We start from the raw sequence: 17,621 nt of genomic DNA, 5'->3' as shown, positions 1-17,621 counted from the left end.
CAATGTCATGGAGACGGGTGGTGGCCATCATCCCCTCACACATCTCCATGTCAGCCCAGGGAACAGACCCGATCGCCTCCGCCATTGCCGACGGGTCCGGTAAGTGGCGGAGGGCACCAGATCGCGGCGGGGGGGCCCTCTCCCCCGCCGATAAAAGTGATCTTGCGGCAATTCCACTGCAGAGACCACTTTTATCTTGTACCGGACCGCCGGTCGAACACGGGGATACCAGGGTTATGGCAGCTAGCTGCTGCCATAACAACAATATCCGTTCTCAAAATAGGGATGTACATCAGCGTGCGGTGGTCCCGAAGTGGTTAAGAGAGAATTATCCAAATATTAGTGAATTCCAAGCTCCCCCTTACCTCATATAGAAAAGGTTGAACGTTAAGGGACCGATTGGTCAGATCTGACTAATACCTCTAATACTAATACCCCTCCTAGGCCATTAGTAACTTTTTTGGGATCCCATAACACAGGGTCATACCCATGTTTATTGTGTATACAGTGTAACTCCATGATAAAAGGCAAGAGTATATCCCATCCACATAAAGGGTATGATAGTAAAATCAAAGGTTATTACATTTGCCAATCGTCAAATGTCATATATGCAATAAAATGTCCATGTAGTTACTTTACATTGGAGAGACCATTCAGAAAGTTAAAGATAGGATAGCAAGGCATAAATATTCAATCAGAGATACATTGCTACAGTTGCCTTTAGCGAGACATTTAATTGAGACATTATATGTACTTTCTCCAAAAAAATTCATGGTGCTGGAGGGGATCAATAAGAAAAGGAGGGGTGGTAACCGAGAATCCATTTTAAAAAAGAAAGAAGTACATTGTATTCATTTTCTTGATACTATTGCCCCTAAGGGGTAGAATACAGATCTGGATTTATATCTGTTTATTTAGGTGATAATTCCTTTGATGTGATGTCTAGATGGAGATACATCGTGTACATGTTTCTTTTTGACAGATTAACCACTTGCTTACTGGGCACCTAAACCCCCCTCCTGTCCAGACCAATTTTCAGCTTTTAGCACTGTCACACTTTGAATGACAATTGTGCGGTCATACAACTCTGTACCCAACTGAAGTTTTTATCATTTTTTCCCACAAATAGAGCTTTCTTTTGATGGTATTTGATCACCTCTGCGGTTTTTAGTTTTTGTTAAAAAAAATTGAAAAAGACAGAATTTTTTTTTTTTAAATTATATTTTTTTAATATTTTGTTAAAAAATTTTGCAAACAGGTAATTTTTCTCCTTCGTTGATGTACGCTGATGAGGCGGCACTGATGGGCACCGATAGGTGGCAGTGATGGGCACTGATGGGTGGTGGTGATGGGCACCGATAGGTGGCAGTGATGGGCACCGATAGGTGGCAGTGATGGGCACCGATGGGTGGCAGTGATGGGCACTGATGGGTGGCAGTGATGGGCACTGATGAGTGGCAGTGATGGGCACTGATTGGGCACTGATTGATGGCAGCACTGCTAGGTGGCACTGATTGGCATCACTGGTGGGCATTGATAGGTGGCACTTGTGGGCACTGTGGGCACTGGCAGGTGGCAATGACAGATGGTACTTGTTGGCACAGATGAGGCATATGTGCCTCCTTCCATTTGGGACCGATGTCCTTTTGACATAAGCTGGTAATCAGCTTTTTTTTCCTCCTCACGCTGTGAGCGTGAGGAGAAATCAAAACCGATCACCAAGGTTTTGTTTACATCATGTGATCAGCTGTCATTGGCTGACAGCTGATCACATGGTAAGGTGCCGGGACCGGCCCCTTACTCGGATCTGTGATCATCCGAGTCTCCGTGACTCGGTGATCACAGCTCGCACACTGCGCGCTCTGCATGTTGCGTGCGGTGTGCACGCACAGGGGAGGACGTCCCATGACAGCCTCCCGGAAATTGAGGTCCGCGCTGTAGCCGTCATTCGGCTATGGTCCGGACCTCAAGTGGTTAAACAAGTTGAAGGCTTCTGCTGAAATATGGGATGGTTCTACGTTTTGCTAACCATTTCTCCACCTGTGATATAAGGATGTACAAGAAAAGGATTTTGTTTGCTTTCAATCGATTACTAATCACATAATTGATTCCAAATGTGTAAAATGATGGTATTTAAGGCATGTGTATAGCTCTGACTTTAAATGTGCGTTTGATCTGAAGAAGGGTGTAAGTTTGTGAGCCCAAAAAGTAATGAACTTACACATCATGTGATGTTTGTTTGAACTTTCGTTCAATAAAGACATTTTAAGTGCAGCGATCCTCTGGACTTTTATTATATATATATATATATATATATATATATATATATATATATATATATATAATGCATATATGCTAATACAGAAAAATTAGAAGAAAAGTAATAAAGTAAGAACAAAAATAAACAAAACCTGTACCACAACCTGAGGATTACTTGGTTACATACATGCTTGTAAAGATTGTCAGTAAAATTAGTTTTCATCTGTATAACGTGAAGTCCATGGCATCCTCTGTGATAAGAAAGAACCTAAATTATTAAAATTGACAGAAAAGTGTTTTTCATAAGAGTATTGGACATTAACCCTTTGTACTACTTCATTGATATTAGGTGTCATAGTAGATTTCCATTCTGCAGTTTTAGTCAGACGTCCAGCTATAAGAATATGTATTATCATACTTCTATATTGGGTTGGTATATTATTAATAGAGAGGTTGAGTAGGGAAAGGTGATGGGTGGGACTAATGACAAAGCCAGTTACTGAGCAAATTTATTTAAAAACCTCATTCCAGAAACTGCGCACACTCTCGCAGTCCCATAGAATGTGTGTTATACTGCCTCTTGTACCACATCGTCTCCAACATGTATTGGTTTCTAGAGGAAAGATTTGGGACAGTCTCAAAGGGGTAAATAGCTTCTGTGAATTATTTTTAGCATTATTTCCCAGTGGTTGGCACAATGGGAATAGCGATAACCTGACTGGATAGCACATCGCCATTCTTTAGAAGTGAAGGTAGAGCCTAGCTCCCTTTCCCAATTCGTCATATTAGATGTTTTGGTGAAAGGTCTTTTATGTGGAATAAGGGTGTAGAACCAGTTTAAGACCTTTTTCATTAAAGAACTTAAGTTCTATAATGAAATTGAAATGGGAAATGAACAATTACTTTTGGCAACAGCCAATGTATCATCATTATATACGATCATTAACCACGATGAAGCTTTACATGCAACAAAATGGGCCCTTAATATCTTTAGTGAACTGGTGTCCAAACAAAAATCCTATATCCTTAAGTGTTTAGAACAGGGGTCTCAAACTGATGGCCCTCCAGCTGTTGCAAAACTACAAGTCCCATCATGCCTCTGCCTGGGGGAGCCATGCTTGTAACTGTCAGCCTTGCAATGCCTCATGGGCCTTGTAGTTTTGCAACAGCTGTAGGGCTGCCAGTTTGATTCTACTGGTTTCGAATATGGTCTACATTGCAGCTATTTTTGGCAAAATTCTGCTTATTATAAACAAATTAAGGACATTGCGATGGGTGCGAAGTTCACCCCCAGCATGGCCAATCTTTTTATGGCAAAGTGGGAAAAGAAATTAGTTTTCAGGGATCCTCCACCTGAGCTTGTATTATATAAAAGGTATATTGATGATCTGATAGTGATATGGACTGGGGATGTGGAAAGTTTAACCCATTTTTTTTCAATGACTGAACAACAAGGACAGAAATATCCAACTGTCATTTGAGTATCATGCTAAAACCATTCATTGTCCTGATTTGAGGTTAGAGTTAGAGAACCATAAAATATTAACTAAAACATTCTTTAAACCTGTTGATCATAACAGCTATATCCCAGTGGATAGTTGTCATCATGATCCTTGGCTTATAAACATACCAAAAGGGCAACTCATTAGACTTCAGAGAAAAGTAAGTAGTAAAGAAGAAGATTTTAATGAACAGGCCAAATTTATTGGGAAAAGATTTGATTTGCACAAAAGAGGATATGATGAAACCTTCATTAATGAGAGAAATGATGAAGTCTCTAGAATGGAAAGAAATTATCTCATTGAAGATAATCCAAGAAATGATAAGACCTCGCATGATCTACTCATCATACTAAATTATAATGTACAATACAAACAGGTTGAAATTTTTTTTTAGAAAATACTGGCCTATCTTGAGAGCGGATATACAATTACGTACAATTTTACCTGAACAGCCGAAATTCACGTACAGGAGAGCGCCAACGTTACGGTATATTATTTCCAAAAATGTCACAGACCCCCCAAGTTGTCCAGAAATTTTATTTTCTTTCAGGGAAAAGTTTTTTTTTGTAAAAAGTGTTATGCCTGTAAGAACACCTACTATAATGGTAAAAAAGGTGAAAGATTTTGTTCTAGTGTTACCAAAAAAGAATATACCATTAAAAACTTCACTTCAAGGGAAAACCAAAAGTTCTGTGTGGAAGAGAATACGTGAGCACATTCAGAATATTGATAAAGGCTTTAGCAAACACAGTGTCTCAAGACATTTATTGAAAGACTACAGTATTAAAATGTTGGGCTATTGAAAATTTTAAGCCCCATTGGAGAAGGAGCAATAGGGTCAACCAATTAAGTAAAAGTGAGTCTAAATGGATCTATGAGTTAAATTTGTTCCATCCCCAAGGAATGAATATCGACTTTGACCCCAATTGTTTCATTTCCAACTATTGTTTTTTTTATTTAACCACTTGACCACTGGGCAGTGGCGTAGCGTGGGTTGTTAGCACCCGGGGCGAGGCAAGTAATTTGCGCCCCCTAACCTGTGGGCTTTTACCCAAGAATGGGGACCCAGGTTCCTCCACTCACAGCCTAAGCCTCTGATTGGCTGCCTGCAGCCTTTTATTAATGGTTAGATCTGAGATATCTCTTTGATTACAGTAGTCAAAGAGATATCTTCTCAGTATCAGCAATAATAAAAGGCTGCAGACAGCCAATCAGAGGTCTAGGTTGTAAATAACAAGGAGCACCTGTATACAGCAGAGCAGGCAGCCAATAGTAACCCAGACATAAGGGTTGTGCATATTATTTAATGCTAGACATACTACAGGAGACAGTCAGAAACTGCAGGCATACTATAGAAGATGGTCAGAGACTGCAGACATAATACAGGAGATGGTCAGAGACTGCAGACATACTACAGGAGATGGTCAGAGACTGCGGACATAGTACAGGAGATGGTCAGAGACTGCGGACATACTATAGGCAGGGCATTTTTTCTCAGAGAACCACCGCCTAAGTGTGGGAGAGTCTTAATGGAGCATTGTTAAATACTACTTGTGCATTCTGCACAGAGTGCAGAGTTCAGGGGTGCAGTATGTACAGAGTTCATGAGTGTACTGCGTACAGAGTACAAAGATCAGGAGTGTGCTATATACAAAGTGCAAAGATCAAGATTATGCTACGTACCAAAAATCAGGAGTACCCTATATACAGAGTGTAAAGTTTAGGAGAGCACTAGGTACAGAGTTCAGAGTGCAATTCATACAGAGTGAAGAGCTCAGGAGTAGGGATGAGCCGAACACCCCCCTGTTCGGTTCGCACCAGAACATGCGAACAGGAAAAAAATTCGTTCGAACACGCGAACACCGTTAAAGTCTATGGGACACGAACATGAATAATCAAAAGTGCTAATTTTAAAGGCTAATATGCAAGTTATTGTCAATAAAAGTGTTTGGGGACCTGGGTCCTGCCCCAGGGGACATGGATCAATGCAAAAAAAAGTTTTAAAAACGGCCGTTTTTTCAGGAGCAGTGATTTTAAAAATGCTTAAAGTCAAACAATAAAAGTGTAATATCCCTTTAAATTTCATACCTGGGGGGTGTCTATAGTATGCCTGTAAAGGGGCGCATGTTTCCCGTGTTTAGAACAGTCTGACAGCAAAATGACATTTTGAAGGAAAAAACTCATTTAAAACTACCGCAGCTATTGCATTGCCGACAATACACATAGAAGTTCATTGATAAAAACGGCATGGGAATTCCCCACAGGGCAACCCCGAACCAAAATTAAAAAAAAAAAATGATGTGGGGGTCCCCCTAAATTCCATACAAGGCCCTTCAGGTCTGGTATGGATATTAAGGGGAACCCCAGCCAAAATTTAAAAAAAAAATTGACGTGGGGTTCCCCCTAAATTCCATACCAGACCCTTCAGGTCTGGTATGGATTTTAAGGGGAACCCCGCGCCAAAAAAAAAAAAAAAAAACGGCGTGGGGTCCCCCTAAAAATCCATACCAGACCCTTATCCGAGCACGCAACCTGGCAGGCCGCAGGAAAAGAGGGGGGGACGAGAGTGCGGCCCCCCCCCCCTCCTGAACCGTACCAGGCCACATGCCCTCAACATTGGGAGGGTGCTTTGGGGTAGCCCCCCAAAGCACCTTGTCCCCATGTTGATGAAGACAAGGGCCTCATCCTCACAACCGTGGCCGGTGGTTGTGGGGGTCTGCGGGCGGGGGGCTTATCGGAATCTGGAAGCCCCCTTTACCAAGGGGACCCCCAGATCCCGGCCCCCCCCCTGTGTGAAATGGTAAGGGGTTACTTACCCCTACCATTTCACTAAAAAACTGTCAAAAATGTTAAAAATGACAAGAGACAGTTTTTGACAATTCCTTTATTTAAATGCTTCTTCTTTCTTCCTTCATCTTCTTCTTCTTCTGGTTCTTCTGGCTCTTCTGGTTCTTCCTCCGGCGTTCTCGTCCAGCATCTCCTCCGCGGCGTCTTCTATCTTCTTCTCCTCGGGCCGCTCCGCACCCATGGCATGAGGGGGGAGGCTCCCGCTCTTCTCTTCATCTTCTTCTTCATCTTCATCTTCTTCTTCATCTTCTTCTTCTTCTTCTTCTTCTCTTCTTCATCTCTTCTTCCTTCTTCATTTCTTCTGCGGGCCGCTCCGCATCCATGCATGGAGGGAGGCTCCCGCTGTGTGACGGCGTCTCTTCGTCTGACGGTTCTTAAATAACGGGGGGCGGGGCCACCCGGTGACCCCGCCCCCCTCTGACGCACGGGACATGACGGGACTTCCCTGTGGCATTCCCCGTGACGTCACAGGGAAGTCCCGTCAATTCACCGTGCGTCAGAGGGGGGGCGGGGTCACCGGATGGCCCCGCCCCCCGTTATTTAAGAACCGTCAGACGAAGAGACGCCGTCACACAGCGGGAGCCTCCCTCCATGCATGGATGCGGAGCGGCCCGCAGAAGAAATGAAGAAGGAAGAAGAGATGAAGAAGAGAAGAAGAAGAAGAAGAAGAAGATGAAGAAGAAGATGAAGATGAAGAAGAAGATGAAGAGAAGAGCGGGAGCCTCCCCCCTCATGCCATGGGTGCGGAGCGGCCCGAGGAGAAGAAGATAGAAGACGCCGCGGAGGAGATGCTGGACGAGAACGCCGGAGGAAGAACCAGAAGAGCCAGAAGAACCAGAAGAAGAAGAAGATGAAGGAAGAAAGAAGAAGCATTTAAATAAAGGAATTGTCAAAAACTGTCTCTTGTCATTTTTAACATTTTTGACAGTTTTTTAGTGAAATGGTAGGGGTAAGTAACCCCTTACCATTTCACACAGGGGGGGGGCCGGGATCTGGGGGTCCCCTTGGTAAAGGGGGCTTCCAGATTCCGATAAGCCCCCCGCCCGCAGACCCCCACAACCACCGGCCACGGTTGTGGGGATGAGGCCCTTGTCTTCATCAACATGGGGACAAGGTGCTTTGGGGGGCTACCCCAAAGCACCCTCCCAATGTTGAGGGCATGTGGCCTGGTACGGTTCAGGAGGGGGGGGGGGCCGCACTCTCGTCCCCCCCTCTTTTCCTGCGGCCTGCCAGGTTGCGTGCTCGGATAAGGGTCTGGTATGGATTTTTAGGGGGACCCCACGCCGTTTTTTTTTTTTTTTTGGCGCGGGGTTCCCCTTAAAATCCATACCAGACCTGAAGGGTCTGGTATGGAATTTAGGGGGAACCCCACGTCAATTTTTTTTTTAAATTTTGGCTGGGGTTCCCCTTAATATCCATACCAGACCCGAAGGGCCTTGTATGGAATTTAGGGGGACCCCCACATCATTTTTTTTTTTTAATTTTGGTTCGGGGTTGCCCTGTGGGGAATTCCCATGCCGTTTTTATCAATGAACTTCTATGTGTATTGTCGGCAATGCAATAGCCGCGGTAGTTTTAAATGAGTTTTTTCCTTCAAAATGTCATTTTGCTGTCAGACTGTTCTAAACACGGGAAACATGCGCCCCTTTACAGGCATACTATAGACACCCCCCAGGTACGAAATTTAAAGGGATATTACACTTTTATTGTTTGACTTTAAGCATTAATAAAATCACTGCTCCTGAAAAAACGTCCGTTTTTAAAACTTTTTTTTGCATTGATCCATGTCCCCTGGGGCAGGACCCAGGTCCCCAAACACTTTTTATGACAATAACTTGCATATAAGCCTTTAAAATTAGCACTTTTGATTTCTCCCATAGACTTTTAAAGGGTGTTCCGCGGCATTCGAATTGCCGCGAACACCCCAAATTGTTCGCTGTTCGGCGAACTTGCGAACAGCCAATGTTCGAGTAGAACATGAGTTCGACTCGAACTCGAAGCTCATCCCTACTCAGGAGTGTACTGCATACATCATGCAGAATTCAGTAGTGAGCTACGTACAGAGTGCAAAGATTAGGAGTGTGCTAAATATAAAGAGAAAAGATTAAGATTCTACTACGCACTGAGTACAAAGTTCAGGACTGTCCTATGTACTAAATGCAGGATTCAGGAGTGCACTACATACAGAGTGAAGAGCTCAAAAGTGCAATGAGTTCAGGAGTGCGCTACGCAGAGTGAGCAGAGTTCAGAAGTGCACTGCATAGAGAATGCACTGCAGAGTTCATGACTGTGCTACGTACAGATTGCAGGGCTCAGGAATGCATGTCTCACAGGACAGTTTACAACTCCCCTTCCAGTACAGAGCTCTCCTCCCACCCCCAAATCCTCTATTCCCCACCTACAAAGTATCAGGAGAGGGGCTGCTACAGATGTGCAGCTACAGCTTACAGTAGGAGTGCAATGTTGTTAGGTGGGGAGAGGGGGCATTAGTGCAATGAGGGGGTATAGGCAATGATATTGGTGCTAAGTTAATAGGGCATTGGTGCTTAATGGGGGGGGGGGGCAATGTGCTAATTTCTAACTTGGGGGAGAGTTGGAACATTGGTGCTAAGTGGGGGGATGTTTGGGATAAGTGGAGAGAGAGGGGTTACTTGGGATAAGTGGAGGATATTGGGGATACATGGGAGGAGAGGAGAGGAGAAACATTTGGGATACATGGTGGGACAGGAGGGACATTGGGGATAAGTGGGAGGAGAGGAGGGGCATTGGGGATAAGTGGGGGGAGAGGAGGGGCATTTCGAATTAGTGGGAGGGGAGGGGAGGGGGGACATTTAGGATAAGTGAGGATAAGTGGGATAATGGGGATAATTGGGGGACAGGAGGGACATTGGGGGGAATGGGAGGGACCATGAGGATAAGTGGGAGGACAGGAGGGACACTGAGGATAAGTGGGAGGAGGGGAGGGACATTGAGGATAAGTAGGGGGAGAGGAGGAACATTTGGAATAAGTGAGAGGAGGGGCATTGGGGATAAGTGGGGGGACAGGAGGGACATTGGGGGACAGGAGGAACATTGGAGGGACATTGGGGGGGCAGGAGGGACACTGGGGGACAGGAGGAACATTGGAGGGACAGGAGGGACATTGGGGGGGACGGGAGGGACATTGAGGATAAGTGGGAGGACAGGAGGGACATTGGGGGAAATGAGGGACATTGGGGGAACAGGAGGGACATTGAGGAAAATTGGGAGGAGGGGAGGGGCATTGGGGGAAATGAGGAATATTGGAGGGACAGGAGGGACATTGGGGGGACAGGAGGGACATTGAGGATAAGTGGGAGGAGGGGAGGGACATTAAGGAGACAGGAGGGACATTAAGGGGACAGGAGGGACATTGAGGGGACAGGAGGGACATTGAGGATAAGTGGGGGGAGAGGAGGAACATTTAGGATAAGTGAGAGGAGGGGCATTGGGGATAAGTGGGCGGACAGGAGGAACATTGGAGGGACAGGAGGGACATTGAGGATAAGTGGGGGGACAGGAGAGACATTGAGGATAAGTGGGGGGACAGGAGGGACATTGAGGATAAGTGGGGGTACTGGAGGGACATTGGGGGGACAGGAGGGACATTGGGGATAAGTGGGGGACAGGAGGGACATTGGGGGACAGGAGGAACATTGGGGGACAGGAAGGACATTGAGGATAAGTGGGAGGACAGGAGGGACATTAGGGGACAGGAGGAACATGGGGGGACGGACGGGAGGGACATTGAGGATAAGTGGGGGACAGGGGGGACAGGAGGGACATTGGGGATAAGTGGGGGATGGAGGAACATTAAGGATAAGTGGGAGGACAGGAGGGACATTGGGGGACAGGAGGGACATCAGGGATAAGTGGGGGACAGGAGGAACATTGGGGGGGACAAGAGGGACATTGAGGATAAGTGGGAGGACAGGAGGGACATTGAGGATAAGTGGGGGGACAGGAGGGACATGAGGGACATTGGGGATAAGTGGGTGGCAGGAGAGACATTGGGGGACAGGAGGAACATTGGTGGCGGGAGGGACATTGAGGATAAGTGGGAGGACAGGAGGGACTTTGGGGGGGAACAGGAAGGACATTGAGGATAAGTGGGGGACAGGAGGGACATTGGGGGCAGGAGGGACATTGAGGATAAGTGAGAGGACAGGAGGGACATTGGGGGGACAGGAGGGACATTGAGGATAAGTGGGGGACAGGAGGGACATTGGGGGGCAGGAGGGACATTGGGGGACAGGAGGAACATTGGGGGGAGGGACATTGAGGATAAGTGGGGGGACAGGAGGGACATTGGGGGGGACAGGAGGGACATTGGGGGACAGGAGGAACATTGGGGGAGCGGGAGGGACATTGAGGATAAGTGGGAGGACAGGAGGGACATTGGGGGGGGCAGGAGGGACATTGAGGATAAGTGGAAGACAGGAGGGACATTGGGGGGCAGGAGGGACATTGGGGACAGGAGGGACATTGGGGACAGGAGGGACATTGAGGATAAGTGGGAGGACAGGAGGGACATTGGGGGGGGCCGGAGGGACATTGAGGATAAGTGGGAGGAGGGAAGGGACATTTGAGATAAGTGGGGGAGAGGGTGATGCTCTGTGTATGTGAAGTGTACATCCGTTTCACATACCGCAGTTTACTTGGTCAGGAAGATCCGGTTCCCCAGAGATGTCATTTCATTGCATGTGGGGTAGAGCTGGCGGCCTGGTGCCACACCGCCAGACTGGCTGCCACAATGTAGAAAGGGGAGATCCATCATCCAGTCCAGAGCGGTGGAAGAGAAGACGGCGGCGGTTCACACAGTAAGGCGGAGGCGGGACTCCTGGAGCAATCCAGCCCTGCCACCGCACGTGACCCCCGTTCATCCAATCACCGGGCACCCGCTGCCCATGCCGGAACCTGGTGGCCAGAGCACAGCCAGCGACACCGTCCGTACACAGTTAGCATTTGGACGGAGTGTCACTGGCACCTGATGCTGCGCCCCCCCAAATTTTGCGCCCGGGGCCACGACACCCCCCGCACCCCCATGCTACGCCACTGCCACTGGGCACTTAAACCCCCTTAATAACCAGACCAATTTTCAGCTTTTGGTGCTCTCACATTTTGAATGACAATTACTCAGTCATGCAACACTGTATCTATATGAAACTTTTGTCCTTTTTTTCACACAAATAGAGCTTTCTTTTGGTGGTATTTAATCACCTCTGGGTTTTTTATTTTTTGCGCTATAAAAGAGTTCGTTTCTGTTATAAAATTTTGCAAATGAGTAATTTTTCTTCATATATTTTGGCCAAAATTTATACCGCTACATATCTTTGGTAAAAATAACCCAAATCGGTGGATATTGTTTGGTCTTTGTGAAAGTTATAGAGTCCAAAAGCTATGGTGCCAATCTCTGAAAATTGATCACACCTGAAGTACTGACGGCCTATCTAATTTCTTGAGACCCTAACATGCCAGAAAAGTACAAATACCCCCCAAATGACCCCTTTTTGGAAAGAAGACATTCCAAGGTATTTAGAAAGATGCATGGTGAGTTTTTTGAAGTTGTCATTTTTTCCCACAATTCTTTGCAAAATCAAGTTTTTTTTAACTTTTTTTTCACAAAATTGTCATATTAGCAGGTTATTTCTCACACACAGCATATGCATACCACAAATTACACCCCAAAACACATTCTACTATTACTCCCGAGTACGACGATACCACATGTGTGAGACTTTTACACAGCGTGGCCACATACAGAGGCCCAACATGCATGGAGCACCTTCAGGCGTTCTGGAGCATCCAGGCCAATTCTGACATTCCTCTCCTACATGTAAAAATCATCATTTATTAGCTAGAAAATTACATAGAACCCCAAAACATTATATATGTTTTTTTAGCAAAGACCCTAGAGAATACAATGGCGGTCATTGCAACTTTTTATCTCGCACGGTATTTGCGTAGCAATTTTTTGAACGCGTTTTCTTTGGAAAAAAAACAGTTTTGTGCTTTAAAAAAAAAACAAAACAGTAAAGTTAGCCCAATGTTTTTGCATAATATGAAAGATAAAGTTACGCCGAGTAAATAGATACCCAATATGTCACCTTTCAAAATTGCACGCGCTTGTGGAATGGTGTCAAACTTCGTTACCCATAGGTGATGCTTTAAAAAATTTTACTGGTTACATGTTTTGTGTTACAGAGGAGGTCTAGGGCCAAAATTATTTCTTTCGCTCTACCGATCGTAGCGATACCTCACATGTGTGGTTTGAACACCGTTTTCATATGTGGGCGGGACTTACGTATGTGTTCGCTTCTGCATGCGAGCACACAGGGACAGGGGCGCTTTAAAAAATGTATTTTTTTTATTGTTAATTTTACTTTATTTATTTTAGTTTGATGCTTTTTTCAAAAAAAAAAAATTTTGACCTCTTTTATTTCTATTACAAGGAATGTAAACATCCCTTGTAATAGGAATATGGCATGGCAGGTCCTCTTTACAGTGAGATATGGGGTCAACAAGACCTCACATCTCACCTCTAGGCTGGGAAGCCTGAAATAAAAAAATAAAAAAAAAGATCCTGGCTTCGATCGTAGCGGTGAGTCGGTAGAAGCACCGGAGGGTGGCGGGAGGGGGGACGTCCCCTCTCCCCTCCCGTAAGAATGATCAAGCAGTGGAACAGCTGCTATGATCATTCTTATGGTGTAGGGAATCGCCGGATAAAAAAGTTTAATATCTGAATGATGTCTGTAGCTGCACCCATCATTCAGATATCCCAGCACAAAGTCAAGAACGTCGTATGACGGCGGGCGGGAAGTGGTTAAAACGCATTTTTTTTTTTTAACACAAAGTTGTCCATTTATACAATATTTCTAACACATAGCATGTACATACCAAAAATGACACCCCAAAATAGATTCTCCTACTCCTCCTGAGTACGGCAATATCACATGTGTGAGACTTCCACAGCCTGTAATAAAGTAATAAAGTAAGAACAAAAATAAACAAAACCTGTACCACAACCTGAGGATTACTTGGTTACAAACATGCTTGTAAAGATTGTCAGTAAAATTAGTTTTCATCTGTATAACGTGAAGTCCATGGCGTCCACTGTGATAAGAAAGAACCTAAATTATTAAAATTGACAGAAAAGTGTTTTTCATAAGAGTATTGGACATTAACCTTTGTACTACTTCATTGATATTAGGTGTCATAGTAGATTTCCATTCTGCAGTTATAGTCAGACGTCCAGCTATAAGAATATGTATTATCATACTTCTATATTGGGTTGGTATATTATTAATAGAGAGGTTGAGTAGGGAAAGGTGATGGGTGGGACTAATGAAAAATCCAGTTACTGAGCAAATTTATTTAAAAACCTCATTCCAGAAACTGCGCACACTCTCGCAGTCCCATAGAATGTGTGTTATACTGCCTCTTGTACCACATTGTCTCCAACATGTATTGGTTTCTAGAGGAAAGATTTGGGACAGTCTCAAAGGGGTAAATAGCTTCTGTGAATTATTTTTAGCATTATTTCCCAGTGGTTGGCACAATGGGAATAGCGATAACCTGACTGGATAGCACATCGCCATTCTTTAGAAGTGAAGGTAGAGCCTAGCTCCCTTTCCCAATTCGTCATATTAGATGTTTTGGTGAAAGGTCTTTTATGTGGAATAAGGGTGTAGAACCAGTTTAAGACCTTTTTCATTAAAGAACTTAAGTTCTATAATGAAATTGAAATGGGAAATGAACAATTACTTTTGGCAACAGCCAATGTATCATCATTATATACGATCATTAACCACGATGAAGCTTTACATGCAACAAAATGGGCCCTTAATATCTTTAGTGAACTGGTGTCCAAACAAAAATCCTATATCCTTAAGTGTTTAGAACAGGGGTCTCAAACTGATGGCCCTCCAGCTGTTGCAAAACTACAAGTCCCATCATGCCTCTGCCTGGGGGAGCCATGCTTGTAACTGTCAGCCTTGCAATGCCTCATGGGCCTTGTAGTTTTGCAACAGCTGTAGGGCTGCCAGTTTGATTCTACTGGTTTCGAATATGGTCTACATTGCAGCTATTTTTGGCAAAATTCTGCTTATTATAAACAAATTAAGGACATTGCGATGGGTGCGAAGTTCACCCCCAGCATGGCCAATCTTTTTATGGCAAAGTGGGAAAAGAAATTAGTTTTCAGGGATCCTCCACCTGAGCTTGTATTATATAAAAGGTATATTGATGATCTGATAGTGATATGGACTGGGGATGTGGAAAGTTTAACCCATTTTTTTTCAATGACTGAACAACAAGGACAGAAATATCCAACTGTCATTTGAGTATCATGCTAAAACCATTCATTGTCCTGATTTGAGGTTAGAGTTAGAGAACCATAAAATATTAACTAAAACATTCTTTAAACCTGTTGATCATAACAGCTATATCCCAGTGGATAGTTGTCATCATGATCCTTGGCTTATAAACAAACCAAAAGGGCAACTCATTAGACTTCAGAGAAAAGTAAGTAGTAAAGAAGAAGATTTTAATGAACAGGCCAAATTTATTGGGAAAAGATTTGATTTGCACAAAAGAGGATATGATGAAACCTTCATTAATGAGAGAAATGATGAAGTCTCTAGAATGGAAAGAAATTATCTCATTGAAGATAATCCAAGAAATGATAAGACCTCACATGATCTACACATCATACTAAATTATAATGTACAATACAAACAGGTTGAAATTTTTTTTTAGAAAATACTGGCCTATCTTGAGAGCGGATATACAATTACGTACAATTTTACCTGAACAGCCGAAATTCACGTACAGGAGAGCGCCAACGTTACGGTATATTATTTCCAAAAATGTCACAGACCCCCCAAGTTGTCCAGAAATTTTATTTTCTTTCAGGGAAAAGTTTTTTTTTTGTAAAAAGTGTTATGCCTGTAAGAACACCTACTATAATGGTAAAAAAGGTGAAAGATTTTGTTCTAGTGTTACCAAAAAAGAATATACCATTAAAAACTTCACTTCAAGGGAAAACCAAAAGTTCTGTGTGGAAGAGAATACGTGAGCACATTCAGAATATTGATAAAGGCTTTAGCAAACACAGTGTCTCAAGACATTTATTGAAAGACTACAGTATTAAAATGTTGGGCTATTGAAAATTTTAAGCCCCATTGGAGAAGGAGCAATAGGGTCAACCAATTAAGTAAAAGTGAGTCTAAATAGATCTATGAGTTAAATTTGTTCCATCCCCAAGGAATGAATATCGACTTTGACCCCAATTGTTTCATTTCCAACTATTGTTTTTTTTATTTAACCACTTGACCACTGGGCAGTGGCGTAGCGTGGGTTGTTAGCACCCGGGGCGAGGCAAGTAATTTGCGCCCCCTAACCTGTGGGCTTTTACCCAAGAATGGGGACCCAGGTTCCTCCACTCACAGCCTAAGCCTCTGATTGGCTGCCTGCAGCCTTTTATTAATGGTTAGATCTGAGATATCTCTTTGATTACAGTAGTCAAAGAGATATCTTCTCAGTATCAGCAATAATAAAAGGCTGCGGACAGCCAATCAGAGGTCTAGGTTGTAAATAACAAGGAGCACCTGTATACAGCAGAGCAGGCAGCCAATAGTAACCCAGACATAAGGGTTGTGCATATTATTTAATGCTAGACATACTACAGGAGACAGTCAGAAACTGCAGGCATACTATAGAAGATGGTCAGAGACTGCAGACATAATACAGGAGATGGTCAGAGACTGCAGACATACTACAGGAGATGGTCAGAGACTGCGGACATAGTACAGGAGATGGTCAGAGACTGCGGACATACTATAGGCAGGGCATTTTTTCTCAGAGAACCACCGCCTAAGTGTGGGAGAGTCTTAATGGAGCATTGTTAAATACTACTTGTGCATTCTGCACAGAGTGCAGAGTTCAGGGGTGCAGTATGTACAGAGTTCATGAGTGTACTGCGTACAGAGTACAAAGATCAGGAGTGTGCTATATACAAAGTGCAAAGATCAAGATTATGCTACGTACCAAAAATCAGGAGTACCCTATATACAGAGTGTAAAGTTTAGGAGAGCACTAGGTACAGAGTTCAGAGTGCAATTCATACAGAGTGAAGAGCTCAGGAGTGTACTGCATACATCATGCAGAATTCAGTAGTGAGCTACGTACAGAGTGCAAAGATTAGGAGTGTGCTAAATATAAAGAGAAAAGATTAAGATTCTACTACGCACTGAGTACAAAGTTCAGGACTGTCCTATGTACTAAATGCAGGATTCAGGAGTGCACTACATACAGAGTGAAGAGCTCAAAAGTGCAATGAGTTCAGGAGTGCGCTACGCAGAGTGAGCAGAGTTCAGAAGTGCACTGCATAGAGAATGCACTGCAGAGTTCATGACTGTGCTACGTACAGATTGCAGGGCTCAGGAATGCATGTCTCACAGGACAGTTTACAACTCCCCTTCCAGTACAGAGCTCTCCTCCCACCCCCAAATCCTCTATTCCCCACCTACAAAGTATCAGGAGAGGGGCTGCTACAGATGTGCAGCTACAGCTTACAGTAGGAGTGCAATGTTGTTAGGTGGGGAGAGGGGGCATTAGTGCAATGAGGGGGTATAGGCAATGATATTGGTGCTAAGTTAATAGGGCATTGGTGCTTAATGGGGGGGGGCAATGTGCTAATTTCTAACTTGGGGGAGAGTTGGAACATTGGTGCTAAGTGGGGGGATGTTTGGGATAAGTGGAGAGAGAGGGGTTACTTGGGATAAGTGGAGGATATTGGGGATACATGGGAGGAGAGGAGAGGAGAAACATTTGGGATACATGGTGGGACAGGAGGGACATTGGGGATAAGTGGGAGGAGAGGAGGGGCATTGGGGATAAGTGGGGGGAGAGGAGGGGCATTTTGAATTAGTGGGAGGGGAGGGGAGGGGGGACATTTAGGATAAGTGAGGATAAGTGGGATAATGGGGATAATTG

At 44.3% G+C, this 17,621-nt stretch overlaps 1 protein-coding gene across 2 annotated transcripts in view; it reads left to right on the top strand.

Moving 5' to 3' along the window:
- The window catches only part of LOC141133867 (NACHT, LRR and PYD domains-containing protein 3-like), a 314,489-nt gene that overhangs the window by 117,163 nt on the left and 179,705 nt on the right, over nucleotides 1-17,621 (top strand). The gene's annotated exons all lie outside the window — the stretch shown is intronic.

This window comes from Aquarana catesbeiana, linkage group LG03 (assembly GCF_042186555.1).
Source record: "Aquarana catesbeiana isolate 2022-GZ linkage group LG03, ASM4218655v1, whole genome shotgun sequence".
NCBI classification, from domain to species: Eukaryota; Metazoa; Chordata; class Amphibia; order Anura; family Ranidae; genus Aquarana; species Aquarana catesbeiana.
This window is presented reverse-complemented; position numbering and strand designations above follow the sequence as displayed.